The 17,087-nt window shown below is 38.1% G+C and overlaps 2 long non-coding RNA genes across 3 annotated transcripts in view; one reads left to right on the forward strand and one right to left on the reverse strand.

Moving 5' to 3' along the window:
- Nucleotides 1-7,311, forward strand: part of LOC141760878 (uncharacterized) — a 160,733-nt gene extending 153,422 nt beyond the window's left edge. For both annotated transcript variants that reach the window (XR_012592477.1, XR_012592478.1), the window contains exons 4-6: nt 6,520-6,592; nt 6,678-6,854; nt 7,006-7,311. This is a non-coding gene — a long non-coding RNA (uncharacterized LOC141760878). The remainder of the gene's footprint in view (nt 1-6,519; nt 6,593-6,677; nt 6,855-7,005) is intronic.
- Nucleotides 7,312-14,707: 7,396 nt separating this feature from the next.
- Nucleotides 14,708-16,845, reverse strand: LOC141760728 (uncharacterized). Its single transcript, XR_012592436.1, has 3 exons — nt 16,602-16,845; nt 15,002-15,085; nt 14,708-14,797 (listed from the first exon to the last, which is right to left on the reverse strand). It is a non-coding gene; the product is annotated as an uncharacterized LOC141760728 (long non-coding RNA).
- Between the last annotated feature and the right edge of the window lie 242 nt (nt 16,846-17,087).

A 17,087-nucleotide genomic window follows, 5' to 3' on the forward strand; every position in this document is an offset into this window, starting at 1 on the left:
TTTCACTCTTTCACACAATCCGCCGCAGCGCTGTCTCTCCATAAGTCATCCGCTCTCACATTCGGGGTGACCTTGGCACCCTGCTGATTCACTTGTTTTGTTGCGATTCTTTCATCCTCTGCGTTTTTCTCTTCCTTTCACATTTAGTTTTTCCATCCCTCCTCTCTCCCACTCTGATCTCCTGCTGTCAAAGAAATTCAAATATTTTTTTTGAGCAGCGCACGGCGAGGTCAGATGTGATTTGCAGAAATTTGGGATTGTTTTACTCTCAGATTGGACAATGCAGTAATTGCCAGAAAGGTCTCGTCACTCGATAAGTGCTCAATAAACCCCGAGCGGAGCCCTGCAGGAATTTAGAATGATTAGGAGTGAATTTTTTATTAAGCACGTTTGGGTTTTTATCTCATCTGCTCAAATTCTCTTTTTTGCTTGTACTTTCTTTTGTTCTCGTTTTTATCTTCTGTCTTGTTTCACTGTGTTTCATCAACTAAAGTAAATTAAACTAAACCCCTAGACTCACTTTGCGTATCACAGCGGCGGCTTCGAGTGTCAGCCGGGCTCATAATGTGATCCAGGTCACTGCAGCAATGTCACAGAGTTACAGTGCTGTCGAGTTCTGAACTCCCACTCACGGTTTGAGCTGTACGACTCCTGTGCCAACCAGTTATTGTAGCAATAATATGCCCGATACTGCAGCTACAGTGCAGTGCAGTGAGTATAAGCTTCTTTTTGGAAGGTGAAAGAGAATCCTTTTACATTTCAGTGAGAGCTGGCAGAAGATTGCAGGTTAAATTCCCACCAACCATTTGGCAAAAAACTAATTTCAACAGAAAGATCACAAAGTCTTCCAAAGAGTTAAAGAGACGAATAACATTTTGACAGCAGAATTTTATTCCTTCAAAGGTGCTAAATTCGATATCCAGAGCATTGATATAGCAGCAAACAACTATTCGCTGTGTGAAGATATAGAGGAGTGATGTCTACCTGAGCAGAGAATGAAGCACCTTTAAAAAAAGTACAGTCTTTATTTTTGGGTCCTGGTTAATATGCTGACATTGGGGGAGATAAAACTGCAATTTCATCACAAGTTCAGCATTCAATACTTAAAACAAGACAAAAGTTCTCCCTATGGAGTGAGACAATTCCTCTTCTTAATACTGATTTCCTTGTTTTAGACATTCTCTAGAAATTAATGTCAGTATCTTGAAAGAAGACAAAGGGTAATAACGCAGACTGTTGCAAGATAATGTCACTTATTTCCTGAAAATATTGAACATTTTTCTTTTGGATAAGATTTTAGGACTAAATAAAACTAGTAAACTACATTTTTTTGCACCTTCATTGTAGCTGTAGACCAGGGGTGGCCAAACTTTTTTAATTGTGGGCCATACAAAGAAAAATATAAGGAGTCATGGGCCAAACAATAGTAAATGCATAATTTATTCATAGTTCATACAGTTACACTGCAAGAAAATCACTGTTTCTAGACCAGAAAACCCCATACGAAATTATTTTTTTATCAAAATAACTCGCAACGCTACAGTTTAACATTTGACATTACAGTTGTTTACAAAAATGTATTTCTGTATCTGCTGCTCTTAAATGTAATTTAAATTAATTCAATACTTTTAAACTCTAATACAGTGCATGGCCTAAGTGTAAATATAATGATGTTATGTGTAAATCTTTAAATATATAAAGTTAAAACAGGCAGAAATTGCCGAATACCAATATTGGTTTCTGTTCATGGCCTCAGGGCCAACTTAAAAGATAACGATGTAAATCTGTAAGTGTAATATTAAGATGGAACAAACACAACAGGCAGAAAGGGTAACATATTGGTTTCTGTGCCAAGAGGTTAAGACAGAAAAATGTAGTCGACATCTAGTGTTTAAACCATCGTTTTATATCTATGGTTTAAACTAGGATGTGCATACAGTACAATTTATTAAAAATGTGCTCATGCCATATTGTACTTTATTTTTAAAAATTCCCTGCAGACCATTTAAAAACGGGCTTTTACTTTGGCCACCCCAGCTATAGACAGTCCCATGCTACCCACTCCAGTTAACACTCCAGTATTTATACTGTTTTAATGAATGCCCATGACATTGCTGGTATGTACAATGAAAGGAGAGGAGGTCTGACTCACTTTGATTTTAAACTTCGTGATGGATTTTCACGACAAGCCCTTCATCTCGTAAAGATTTTTAACCCAAACATCTTGCATGACAAAAAGTGGATGCTGTAGTTTTTACACCTCATACATAAATATGCTGTAATTATAGACAGAAAAATAATTATTTCTGTCTTCTGAGTAGTTTATGATCACACATCATTATGTAAAACACATCTCCAGGCCCCTCATTAGCTTAATATTAAAAATCAGGAACAAGGCACAGCCAATGTTGCACTCATTGATACCAGTTTTATGTAATGCTGGTGATCTAAAAAACGTATCTTTACCCGACCGTTACACTCGCTGTAAACGTCCAGAATGTCAAATTTAAGCAAACTGTGAAAGAAGAATGAAACTCCTCTGAGGCTGCTGACTGGTCTCTCAAGGCTTCACCCGCTGGCATTTGTTTCAATCTCTAAGTGGAGGTGTCCTTGTTAATCGAATAGGTGCCTCAGTCAGTCAGTCAGTGGCCTGTCACATCTGTTAGGCCTCAGCGTGGCTCAGCACTTACTCTGTTTGGACTTCATCACGTCTTCACAGTGTTGACGATAACAACAAGGTAATAGCCTCAGAGAAGAAGCTGACACCTATTAGAATACGCATAATCCCTCACTAGAAGATGTTTTTTTATTGATGCTCACTTTGTTACCATGCTGTTACCTTGATCTCCCTCCAGCCAGCTGCCTCCTTATTTAGGGTTTTGTCGTAAAATGAGGAGTTATATCTATATGATACCTCCTCATTCCAACTTCACGAATCAGCCGGTCCTCGTCCATTGCAGCGCTTTCAAAGCGAACGACAGGAATAAATAGAAACAGGGCGTCTGACAAAAGTTCAGTTAAGACACGATGCACATAATGTGTGTGATTTGTGGAGAAATAACACAAAATACCAGTGTTATTTTGTGTATAATTTCTTTAAAAAAGAGCTTAAGGCAACAGTTGCTACAAAGATATGTTAAAGCTTGAATATCTTAAACAGCTGGGGACTTCTAAACTAGTTACTTCACTCTGAAATTTAAATTATACTGTGATTTCCACTTTATTTATTATATCGTACCCATTAAATCAATGTTTAGACTGATGGAATAAATGTTTTGGGACCATTTAGTAGTTTAGGTTAGGTTAGTTAGTTTTTAGGGTCTTTGGATAGTCTTAGGTGTGTTGTATGTTGTAAATGTAACTGTATAAAACATGGAATTTTCAAATCTAGACAACATGTTAGTATCTAAAATATATGTTTACTATCTGCTTAGTGGCTGGGCCCCTATTTCCAAGCTCCAGGTTGCTTATCAGAGTTTCTCATTTCACATATCTCCATTGTGTCTTATTACTTGTATCCTAACTGTGTTGTGAATAAACTGAAGAAGTTTCTGTGAAATAAGAAGGCAATTTTATGTTGTTTATGTAACAGGCAGCATTTGTTTTTGTATAACTTGACCTTGTTATTCGTGAAGTTGCTGAGAATTGAGAAATACTAAAAACGTTTTTAGTACAAACTGTTTATTTGTGCAAGTTTAGCAGGAATATACCTTTTGCCTTTGTGTGTTTACATTATTACAATCTATTGATATAACTTTTCCAAATATATAAACTCCATAATGTTATACACAGTGATGTTTCTGGTGGTTTACAGTATACCCACCTATCAGCTAAAAAGCCATTGGAATATATAGGAGAATATACCCACTTCCTCCTCAGTAACCTACCCATCTACCTAGTGGTACACCCACTTCATCAATGACCATTACACCACTGCTTATACACACTTCCCTCTGCTTTCATGCCACATTTGCCACAACATGTAAAGTGTTATCTGATGTGTCTAACATTAGCTTTTTGTACATATGGGATATATTTTTTTTTTTTGTTGAAGTAGGGTGTTCAAACAGTTGCCATATCTTGTTTTAATGCCTTTCATATCTTGTTGGGTTTTTTTGTACACAACTATGTGTTTTGCTTAGAATAAATGTTTTGTTCAGTATAAATAGGTTGGTCAGTATTAACATGTTCAGTACAGTTCATTTAAACATATTCTGCAGCTTTACACACTGTAGTTTGGTTGCAGTGTTTTGGTTGTAAACAGAGTGCAACCTATATAGTTGTTTATGAGTCACGTTTGCTGTAATCTGATTGGTTGTTGCGCCGGAAACTGGGCGGAGGTGTGCGGTCGAGCGAGAAAAGCGAGCGAGCGGCACGAGGAGCTCTGAGGAAAAGGAAATTTTTCCGTGTAAATTGTGTGTTTAAGTTATAGTTTTGTCGAAAGTAGAGTGTATTAAAGACAGTAGACCGGTGAAAAGCCGAGTGTGTGCACTGTGAGTAGTTTTAAGTAGCTATATATCGACGCTTTAGCCGATAGCCGCAACCTCCGGGTCCGCGGTCAGTCTGCAGCGCGCCAGTTCAACTCACCACGCTGAGGTGACACTGACTCGTGAATAGGCTGTTGTGAGTACTGTTTATTATTGTTTTGTACTGTTATACACTGCTTAACATGAAGTAACGTTACATTAAGAAGTAAAATACAGTAGCACACAAAAGGTTAAAGGGACCTAGATACGGTCACTTGCATAAAATACAGATTTGTAAAAGGTATAGGACTTTTTTTACATGAAGTTTGGTGTAAATAATAACATTATTGATAACTGAATTCCTTTCAGCTGCTTCAGTGTCAGGGTACTAGTATTGTGGTGGGGCTGGGTGATATGGCTTATAAATATCTCAATATTTTCAATGTTATTTAGCGTTATACTATATCTATATATAGATATATCTATATATAGATACATATATCGGTGTTTTAATCTTTTTCACTGTCATATTGAAGTCAGATTGGTCTTTAGAAATGTATTCTTATTAAAGGGACTGTTTGTAACTTCTTACAGGTATAAATCAATCCGGGTCGGTGTCCCATGCACGCTCTCGTGTGGCTACGCTGTTCAGACTCAGACTCCAAAACAAACTACCCGGAAGCACCAAAACCGCAAAGTTATATCTAGTGAAGCCCGTCTTGCAAAACAGTGTTGGCCGCGGTCGGAGGACGCGGGGGAGACCCACTCGATGTTTGCGATGTAGTCGTTTACTCCATCCCACGTAGAACAATCCGCAATACATCAAGTATATTTGATATATCATCTACCCCTATATGCTGGCTCACTGTAATCAACTGAATATTTACAATAATTTGCAATAATACAATATTCATGTGTCATTTGAACGATCAGGATAAGCAGTGCTAAGAGTTGCAAGATTTCTATCCAACTGCAATTATATGTAGTCAGGTTTAATTTTACGCCCTAATATTCAAATATTTCATATTATTGCAGGGATTCACCTCTCAAAAGTAATTAAACATGGAATTCCCCAGCTGTTACCCAGTAAGATGCTTGGTTATATTTTGCAGTCATGTATAGCTCGACAGGTAGAGTGCGGGGTCAGGAATTTAATTTGCATCAAATATGAACTGCTTTGGATAAATCTGTCCCACCTCCTTACAAGGGTTTCAGGAACTTGAACGCTGCATTAATCAGACTGCTTTAGAGTTTAAACTATAAGTCAGGTGCAGGTGGTAAACTAGGAATAACAGAAGAGAGAGCGCTGGGTCCACTGCATGATGAAGTGGTGCTGCTTATTTGTGTCATCTGAAAGGTGTGGGGGACTGATGTTTTGTTGATGTGATTGCTGTGATCACCTATGCAAGTCTGACTAAGATCTGTTCAATCACACCAAATCAATCAGAGCTGTGTCATTCAAGTCGAAAGATATTTAGACGACAAACATTTTTTATGATTTGTTCATTTATATTAATGAGGCCTTCGATCTATTTCAGCAGCCAAATTAAACGTATAATTGCTTATTAAAAAACAAGTGTGCAGTGATTTAAGTATAGTGATATTATTTTTAGAAGCAGTTTCTAATCAAGTTTACCTTTCCTAAGAATCGAGGATGAAATTCAAGGTATATTAATATATTTTTTTGTGAATGAGTGAGTGTGGACAAAATGTGCTATGTGCTTCATATTGAATTGAATGTTAGTTACCCCATTCAGCCTCCACTGAAACATCTGCCTGTTGAATGTGCCCTCAGTTGACACACAAATGTACTTGGTAGAAGATGAGACCTTTCAAGATTTACCAGGAGATGGTCTTTAGTGCGGTTCACAACTAAGGATGCTAGTTCTGAAAACGTACCGAACTGTGACACTAAAACTGAGGTACATACCAAACGATGAATGTTGTGTACCGTTAAACCCCTACTAAAAGGTATTTTTTGTTTACTAATATGCTGAAAAACAAAAGTTGTGCATTTATAAATTAAAGTTTGTGTTGTTTGTTCATATTTCAGCAGTCAAGGAAAACTGCACCGTGGAGCAGCGAGAATGAGCTAACAGAGGAGAAAACGCACAATAACCTCAAAGGTATGTACCAAACCTCATTCAAAGTTTGACATATTTTAGCCCAAGAAAAAGAACTGTGATTACAACCTCAAATTTCACAACATAGCGTTCAATGGAGTGATGGAGGAGAGAAGCTACAGCATGGAGACGGAGGAGGTGGAGGAGGAGATCAGTCCGCCATCAACAGCATGATGTCAGTGATGATGTCAACAGCACGGACCATCAATGGCAAAGGAGAGTGTGGAGTCATCTCAGCTAACTCCTCTGTTGGGCCCTTCCCGAGGTGACTGCAGACAATTTAAAGAACTATACCGCTGATTTAACTATTAATACAATGGAGCAAACAAAATGTGTTTTTATGAATGAATTAACAGTAATGTGTAAACTGATGTTGCCACGGCGATGCCTGACACTTAATTGTTTTCTGCTCGAAGCCCCTACCCCATCGCTCAAACCGGCTACGAGAGCCCCATCCCGGCCGCAACACACGTAATCAGGTACACACGCATGCACACTCACACACCCCTCCTTGTCTGTTAAGTCTCACCATCCCCTACTACTACTACTACTTCTGGTAATTCCAAACAGACCAGACACTCTCCTCTTGTTTCTTCCTGATGATCTTTTCTCAAAATATTCTCTCAGCTTTATCTCTCACAAGCAGAATTAGTAATGCTGCTTGATCTTCTATGCATTATTTAGTCATAATCCTATCCTGGTAAGCATGATTATGGTGATTTTTAGGTCAAGGTAAGGTTTAGACATTCAATTTAAAACTAGGCTAAACTTGTTTTATTTCTTTTAAGATGTCTGGGTTAAGTATTTTGACAGCATTAAAATAACTATTTCAACCAGTGGTGGAAGATTCAAGATCATTTATTGTCATTGTAGGCACAGGGGCGTGTCCAGACATTTTTGATAGGGGTGGCACCAGTGGGGCACTGACTTATGCAGGGGTGGCATGAAGTGTGAGCAGGAGCGCCTGCGCACAGACATATACACTCACGTATGCACACACACACACACACACACACACACACAAGAAAATACACACCCACACCCAGGTGTCGGCATAGCATTCATTTACCATTTTTGTCTCCACAACCCATATCTACTTCACTTACTAACACTGCAAGCAAGAACAGACCTACTAGTCACAACATTCAGGAAAAGGCAACATACAAATGTGATTGAAAACTACCATACTTTATTCTAACCTCAAAACAACCTTCCAAGGTATGATATACAGTACATACAAAAAAGACAATGCACTTTCTGTATAAAGTGCCAACAAAATTACAATAAATAAGCCTGTTTGGGGCAAAACATTTACTTGACAAAACTTGTCACGTGCCACAGTGTAGTAAGTTACTGTAGTATTCTCAGCAACAGAGAAACCTGAACTCCCAGGTATAAACAAAAGTCACATCCCTCCTCGCATACCAGCAAATCTTGTTTTAACATTGTAAAGTGAACTGTTAAATAATGCCAAAATAATTAGTAAATTCCCAAAGTAGGTTACATACAAAAGAAAATCCTCATTCTAAAACAGTCACTTTATAAAGTGCCAACAAAATTAAAATAAATAACTCTTTGGGCAAAATATTTACTTGACAAAACTGTGCAAAACGTTGCATGTGCAACAATGTAAATGGTTGGAGGTACAGACCGTGTAGAATATTTTATCAACAGAGATAGCTGACCTTACCAGAGCTTATGTGTGCATAAAAAAAGCTTACATCACTTGTAACAAATCTTGTTTCAACACTGATTTGTTACAGTAATAAAGCTACAAAATAACCTGTGACTCCAAAAGCCAACATAAGAAAACAATGCACATTAAAAAACAGTCACTCTCCGTCTTTAAAGTGCAAACATATTTAGAATACATACGCCTCTTTGAACAAATTATTTAACCAAACAAATTATAAACTTTACATGTGCTACAGTGTTGGTTACTCTAGTATTACCATTCAAGAGACCCAATCTGTTTTGACAGTTCCTTCCTTCCTTGCTTCCTTCCTCCCTCCCTTCTTCCTGTCCTTCTCTCTTTCTTTCCTCCCTCTGTCCTTCCTCTGTTCTTCATTCCGTCCTTCCTCCCTCCCTTCTTCCTTCCTTGACCTGAGGAAAACAGGAGGGTTAAAACAGTGCAATTCGCCTGTTCTTATGTTTGCTTGCAAACACTTTGATAAAATCATCCATGTTGAGTGCCCTCGCTCTTCTTGACTCAATACTAAGCAAACCTAAATGGCTTAGTCTGTTGTCTAGCATGGTTGTCCTCAAATGAGTTTTAATGAGCTTTAGAGCTGAAAAACTCTGCTCACATGCAGCAACACGGGTCTAACATAACAATGTTACGCAGTACAGAATAGCTCAATGTTAGATTTAGCATCGTTGACAGTCAAAACAGTGTTTGCTAATGAGATGAGATGATGACAGCCTTGTGCCAATTACAATAAAAAGAAATAAAACAAGACAGGGTAAATGTTTAGCTTATTACCGTTACAGCGTTTAACTACAGGCACAGTAAGTGTAGTAAAATGTAGGCTACTCACATCTTTCACGACGACGCTCCAGAGACTGTTGCTTCGATAGACTGAGTTTGTTTCACCTGTAGGTTCACCTGCTCAAACTTCTTCTTCTTCGCGCCTTTTTTTTTTTGCAGGCTACATACTACTTTAGCGCATCTCTGCCTCTCAGGTTTGAGAAGGAACTGCAACTCTAAACAAGAGTGCAGTTTACATTCAGTGCCGTGGCCCGCCTCTGACTGGGCATATAGCCAATCATATTTTAAGATATTGGGGTGGCACATCAGATTTCAGGGGTGGCCAGTGCCACCCTAGGCCACTCCCTGAACACGCCAGTGTGTAGGCATACAACGAAATTACAATTGGTAAACTTCTATTGACTAGTAGCAAGAGAACAAGATATAAACAAGACAATAACATAAAAACACGTAATAAAAGATAATCAGTACTAAAGAAGTATTTCACAGCTAGTTCCATGTGTAAGTTTTAAAGTGGTGCATTAGCAGCGGTTGGCCAGTGGGTGGTGGTATTTGCAGTCCTCAGTCTGTTTGTTCTGGCTTTGATGGCTGTATATCTCCTCCCCGATGGCACAGGGACAAACAGACTGTGACCTGGATGGGTTTGGTCCCGGCTGGTGTTGATAGCCTTCTTGCTCAGACGGCTAGCATACACTGTGTCCATGTTTGGAAGCGCAGTTCCCACATCTTCAGTGCAGTTTTTTACCACCCAGACGTGGTAAAAGCGTGCATATGTGTACATTATGTGTGAGAGAGGTTGATGCAGTGAGCCAGCCTGTACCTTTTGGTGATGCAATTTCTCTAACGTATAGCCTGTAGTGCCGATAAGCCATTGGCAGAGTGAAGTGGTTAATCCCAGGTTGTTGAGCTTGTGGGGGTTTATAGTATTGAAAGTGCTTGATGTAAGATAGTACAAGCTTCCTAAAGCACTTCATAACAACTGGTGTCAGGTCAACTGGGCTTCTGCTTCCTTTCTTCTGTTCTATCCTATTCATTAAGCATCATATTAATTTATCAGACTACACAAAGTAATTATAGTCAGATCTACTCTTGCTCGAGATGGGGCAATGATATTATAAGTGTCAATTTACACATTCACACATCGGCATGTTGAACTCGCTTTGTAGTACAGGTGTCTGGTCTGGTCCTGCTGATGTCTGTTTTCATCAGAGTGGATCTCACCTGGTGGTACTGTAGTGTGAGTGCATGCTCCCCCTTGGGTGGTGTCATTTGAGCTCTCACTCTGCTGCTTTGATCGTCGAAGCGTGCAAAGAAGTGGTTCAGGGTGTCGGGGTGCAGCATCATGACTGCGCTGTGGGGTGCTGCTCTTGTAGTCGGTCATGTTTGTAAGGCCTCTCCGCATGCTATGGTGGTGGTTGTTTTCAAAGTGCCCCTCAATGTGCTGCTTGTACCTGCACTTAGCTTCTCTAATACCCTTCTTCAGTTTCCTCTGGGCATTCCTGTAGGCCAGCATGTGACCTGTCCTGAAGGCAGCATCTCGTACCCCAAGCAGAGACCGTACATTTCTGACCAAACCATGGTTTTGGTGATTACTATGTTTCAGTACAGAAGTATATGTATGCCAAGACAGATGAGGTGTATTCCTCTAAGTCTACCCCCCGTGCAAACATTTCCCAGTCTGTGTTCTCAAAGCAGTCTCCAGACTTTGACAGTTTTAACAACTGGTCTTGTTTTACAGATTAGAGGTTGGTAGGATGGAGTCATTTCCAGAGAAATGTGGTCTAAGGTGTGGAGATGGTCAGCTGTGTATGCTCCTGGGATGTTTGTGTAAACTTGGTCAAGAATATTTTTGTCTCTGGTTGGAAAATGTACATGTTTGTGGAGTTTGGGTAGTATCTTCTTTAGTCTAACCTATGCTATGTTAGCATTAGCATTTGGTGGTATTTAAACCGCTGTGATACAGATGGCAGTAAACTCTCTCGGCCTAAATTAAATTAAATTGAATTAATAAATAAAATAAAATTGACAAAAAATAAATAAAATTATTTAACTCAATTAAATTTAATGCAATCTTCCATCAAACAAACAGGGACATGTTGCATTTTTTTTCCTGTTGGACTGCTGTCTAATTGGTCTACACAAAATGTATTTCAACACAGGTACCTGCCACTTGAACCCGGGTCTGTGATGGTGGCAGCTTCAACAGCAGTATCAGACCCGCTGACAGGACAACCTCCCGTTGGACAAGAAAGGTAAGCATTTAAAATGTCGCCTACTGCCGGAAATCTGCGGCAGTAAACCCCCATTATGAGTTTGAATTAATTAAGTAAGCAAAGGCTGCAACTAACGATTATTTTCATTATCTCTTGATTAGTTGTTTGGTCTATAAAATGTCAGAAAATGGTGAAAAACATCGATCGGTGTTTCCCAAAGCCCAAGATTTCCACAACTCAAAGATATTCAGTTTGCGGTCACAGAGGAGTAAAAAACATTCACATTTAAGAAGCTGGAATCCAAATTTTGACTTATTTTTCCTTACAAAAATGACTCAAACCAATTAATTGATTAACAAAATAATTGGCGATTAACTTAATAGTAACTAATCGAATAATCATTGCAGCTCCAAAGTACAATTTTATTTAAATAGGACCTTTCAAAATCTAGGTTACAGTGTGCTTTACAAAAGAATAAAAAGTGATGAGTACAACAGAAGAAAATGGCCCAATAAAAGTAAATAATTAGATGCATCACAACTCAAAATCATGTACATGACTCAAACACAAAAACATTTAAAGAGATGTCTTCAGCTGGGACTTTAATCACCCAAGAGTTTGCTGACCTGACTCTAGGGCTGTGCAATTAATTGCGTTTTGTCTTGTGTTATAAATCCAGTGCACCCCTTTCCTTTACAGCGGGGCTTCTTTTCTCCATGATGCACCAGGACCGTCTGTAGGTCAGCTTAGAAAGGCCAAGGGTGAAGGTGGCGCTTTACAACACTCGCCCTTAATGCTTACAGTATGTTTAGTAGAGCACAAAACTCCTCATAGATCTAAACTCTTAATTTTGCTCTCAAAGTGTACCAGATTTATGCATTTAACCTAAAATGTAGCCTACAAAATTTTCTTTCTAAATGCATGATGTTTCCAAAGTCTATGAGTAATCGTGTTAAATTATTGTGATTAGGATTTTTGTCATAATCAATCAGCCCTACCTGTCTCCCAGGGGGAGAGTGTATATATACATATACAAAAAATAGTCATAGTATAGCATGTTGAAAAATAAGTCACAGTATATAGTATGTCGAAAAAGTCATAGTACAGTATAATATGTTACAGCATATTATATAAACACATTCAGAGATGGATGAAGAGGTTACATTAGTTCCTAAATTTAGCAATAATGGATTGTGCAAGTACAGGGGTTGGGTAAGGATACAGGAATGGAAACCACTCACGGGGTGGTAGCTGAGCCAATGTCGTTTTTTCCTGAAGGTCGTAGAGACTTGGATGTAAGCTCACAGGCACAAACCCCTGCCGGCGTGTCCCTCGAAGTAAAACAGGTACTCCGATTGTCCCGTGATAGAAAGACAGACAGTAAAGAGTTAGTCTTTATTTGCACATTCAAATATTCACTCTCAAAAGATGATTGAATCCCAAACAAAATATGCACTTACCTTTTTCCTCTCTAAAATCTTTTAAAGCCCGGCCGCTCCATGATGGACCCGATGACTGAATTGTCCTCTATTCTCTTTACGGCGGGAACCCAAGACTTCAAAACAGCATCAGCGGTGGGCTTGTTGGTGGCCCACGTTGTCTCCTACGTCTAACACCATCTGCACTCAGGCTGTTGCCTCTCCTGGCCAAAGAATGACCTGTATTGAATGAGGGCAAAAAGGAAGTAAGGTAAATAAGGGAGAGGAAATATATATATACACCGATCAGCCATGACATAAACAACATGGGCACCCTGACTGGTGGTCTTAATGTTATGACTGATCGGTGTATATATACTGTACACATATATGTACATTTGTACATATTAATGCTGTTAATGGTGATTTGTGATTTGTATGCTATTCTAGATTACTGTTTATATTAAAAATGGGCATTATAATGTTTGAGACATTTATGTTTAAGATAAGTCCTTTATAGTCTGATTTGGTAATAATACTGTATAAACTATTAGTTGGATTTCTCTTTAATGGTTTGGTAATGTACAGTATAGCCTATTATTATTTATTCATGCTGATTCAGACTTGTTTATTTCCTGTTGCTGTGAAGATGTCAGTGCCTAATGGTGGTTTATCTGTTATTTCAGACTGATAAAAAATACCGTATGTTTGAATAAACACTGCTGGAACACAACAGTCCAGACAAATAAGATACGTCTCCTCTTCATTCCTGTGTTCTGACCGACACTACTGTCTACTGCTACACCTCAACGAGCTAGTCCCGCCCACTTACCTCCTTAACAACTATACTATGCCTATTTTTATTTTTTGGACATGTAGTACTATAGTATGACATGACTTATTTTTTCCAACATACCATGCCGTTTTTAATTTTTCAACATACTTTACTATAGTTTTTTTTTTTACTGTGACTTATTTTTCGACATGATAGTTTGCCTTTTTTTTTCCGACATGCTATACCATGATCTTTTTTCTACATACTATATGACTTTGTTTCAACATAGTATGCCCTTTTTTTTAAATGCTTTACTATGACTAATTTTTCAACATACTATACTATGACTTTTTTCGACATAATATAGTATGAATTTTAAAACATACTTTAGCATGTCGAAAAAAAAAGGTCATAGTATAGCATGTCGAAATAGAAAAGTCATATAACAGATTAACCACCATTAGGCACTGACATCTTCACAGGAAATAAACAAGTCTGAATCAGCATGAATAAATAATAATAGGCTATACTGTATATTACCAAACCATTAGATTAAAGAGAAATCCAACTAATAGTTTATACAGTATTATTACCAAATCAGACTATAAAGGACTTATCTTAAACATAAATGTCTCAAACATTATAATGCCCATTTTTAATATAAACAGTAATCTAGAGTAGCATACAAATCACCATTAACAGGATTAGACTACTACTAGTATGACATAGCATGTCGAAAAAAAAGGTCATAGTATAGCATGACAAATAAAGTCATACTATAGCATGTCGAAATATAGTCATAGTATAGTATGTTGGAAAAAAGTTTTAGTATAGCAAATCGAAAAATTAGTCATAGTATAGCATGTTGGAAAAAAGTCATACTGTAGCATGTCGAAAAAAAAGCATAGTATAGTCTGTTGAAAAATAATCATAATTTAGTATAGTATGACGAAAAAATAAAAAAAGTTATAATTTAATATGTCAAAAAAATTCATAGTATAGTCTGTCAAAAAATTTATTCATTCATACAATCTATATCTTTACAATTAACTATTAACTACACAAAACCATCAGCCTTATTGGGATTTCAACTTTTAAGATGGATATTACGGATATATATTTTCCTGTTAGTGACAAATTTGCTTTTTTATCTTCGCTACTAATGTTTTGTGTATAATGGCGCAGTCTAACATTCTCTTTGACAGTATTCAGTAACAGTACTTACTTCTTGTAGTGTTCTTGTGTTGTCACTGCGTGCGAGTTGAAGGCTCTTGAACAGTCTTGAATGGCAGTGTTCACACACAGGAACGTAGACTCGCTGTTAAGTTAAGTGATTTAATTCCAAATAAGTGTTATACAAGATCAACCACCACATGAATTTGCAAACATTCAGAATGTGTGTCCTAGAAAGAAATGTACCTGATCCTTCGATGTCGGCTCTTCCTATCATTGTGAAGCAGAATTCACCAAGCGTTGGATTGTTCACCCACTAATAGGGAACGTGAGCTGGGTTTAGACCGTCGTGAGACAGGCCAGTGACCATCTCTTCAGCCGTTTATGCTGGCAAACATGGATGTTGATCCCGATACACCATTCTTGCATCTAGACACATGCAACATTGGGAAGAAAATGGAAATACTTAGTACTAGCATATAGTTGTGTAATGATCAAAGTAATAATACTTTATTACAGTATTTAAGTCTTTTTTGGGAATATCTGTATTTTACTTGAGTTTTTGTATTTCTGTCAACTTTCACTTTTACCCCACTACTTTTCCTAAATAAAAATGTATACTTTTACTCCAAATACATTTCTCCTAAGCATCTTCGTTAGAGAGATGCATCGATACTGGATCGGATATCAGGCCGATACTGACTCAAATACCTGAATCGGGTATTGGTGACAATGGGGCTGATCTATTTAATTCAATTCTATGTTTATACAATACATACATTATGTACTGGAACTTTAATTCCTGTTAAGTTTTGACCAATTTGTTGCTGCATTAAAAACACCTGAATTGTAATTCCTGTTAGTTTTGAAGATTTTTTTACCAAGTTGCTGGCAAAGGATTTATAATTTTAATAATAAATAACAGCTCAGTAAATTTCCATCTATGTATTTATTTGTTACATTTTGTTTACAAAGTCAGAAAAGAAATGTTTAAGTCAAGCCGGATGCCACTTCCACACAGTGAGGCATACATCTCATTCAAAAGTTGCATCATTCACCTGATGGGTAAGTGCAAACGAAGTGCTCTCAAAGCCGTAGTTAAGTTTCGATTTCCTCTCAAGCCCAGGCAGGCTGCATGTTAGATAATGCTACATGCAACTTGTGACTACGAGGGAAGGAAAAACTGGATTTGTTTGTTTTGTCATGTTTCTGCAAGTGTAAAGTAGCCTCCATTATTAAGGTGGTGTACATGTTAAGAGGAATAAACTTCATAAATCTCAAAATTCTGACTTGCTTGCATTTTTGTTAACAGCATTTACTTGCACTTTTACTTTCAATACTTAAGTACATTTAATATCAGAGAATTACTTTTGATACTTAAAAGGTACAGTGTGTAGGATCTGGCCGTATCCAGCGGTGAGTTGAGGAGATTGCAACCAACTGAAGTCTCCAACTGGGTGTTGGAGAGCTACGGTGGCCGACAGGAAACGCGAATGACTCCAGTGCGTATAGTTAGTGTGTACGTGGGAAGAGAGTGGTGAAGCAAGAGAGAGAAAGCGGCAGCGACAGGAGTGCTCCTATCAACTCCAGAGCAAGCCGGAAAAGTTAAGAGTTTGGTTTGTCCGTTCTGGGCTACTGTAGAAACATGGCGGTACAACATGACGGACTCTGTGAATTGACCCACTCCCTATGTATAAACGGCTCATTCTAAAGCAACAAAAACACAACGATTCTTATTTTCAGGTGATTATACACTAAAGAAAACACACTTATTAATATTATATTCCATTACTGCCAATAGATCTCCCTAATTGTCACACACTGGTCCTTTAAGTACAGTACATATCAGACACTTTAAGGCTTTTACTCAGGTAATATTCTAATAGGCGACTTTAACTTCACTGCTAGCATATTTGTATAGTGTTACAGATTAATCAGTAGTCACCTGCAGCTGGAGCTGATGTGGAAGGGTGGCAGATTGGAGGTTGAAGGCTGTGGTTCGTGGTTCGTGGTTCTGTGGCACCATGTTGGCCGTTTTTGTGCTTGAACAGGATGCCCTCTTGACTGGAACAGGATCCACTAACTTTAGGTCTTCTGGGTCGGATGATGCTTTCAGTGAACCATCACTTCAGGGCAGAAATGCAGGCTCCTAAACATGCATGAAAGATAAAGGTTGTACATGGGATTAACTGCAACCTGTGGACTAAAGCTGCACTTTTGTGAAAAAATATCTATTTGCGATTATTTTGACTGATATTGCGATATGTTTTGCAATATTAGAGGGAATGATCATTTTTAAATCATTATTCTCATTGTCATTGAAAAACATTAAACATGATTATGGTGTGACTTTGGCAGGGATCTGTATCTTTCTAAACAATGTTTTCTTAAGTCTGTAGTATATGAAGTGTAGACCAGGGGTCTCATTTAT

This window comes from Sebastes fasciatus, chromosome 22, assembly GCF_043250625.1.
Source record: "Sebastes fasciatus isolate fSebFas1 chromosome 22, fSebFas1.pri, whole genome shotgun sequence".
In the NCBI taxonomy this organism is placed as follows: domain Eukaryota; kingdom Metazoa; phylum Chordata; class Actinopteri; order Perciformes; family Sebastidae; genus Sebastes; species Sebastes fasciatus.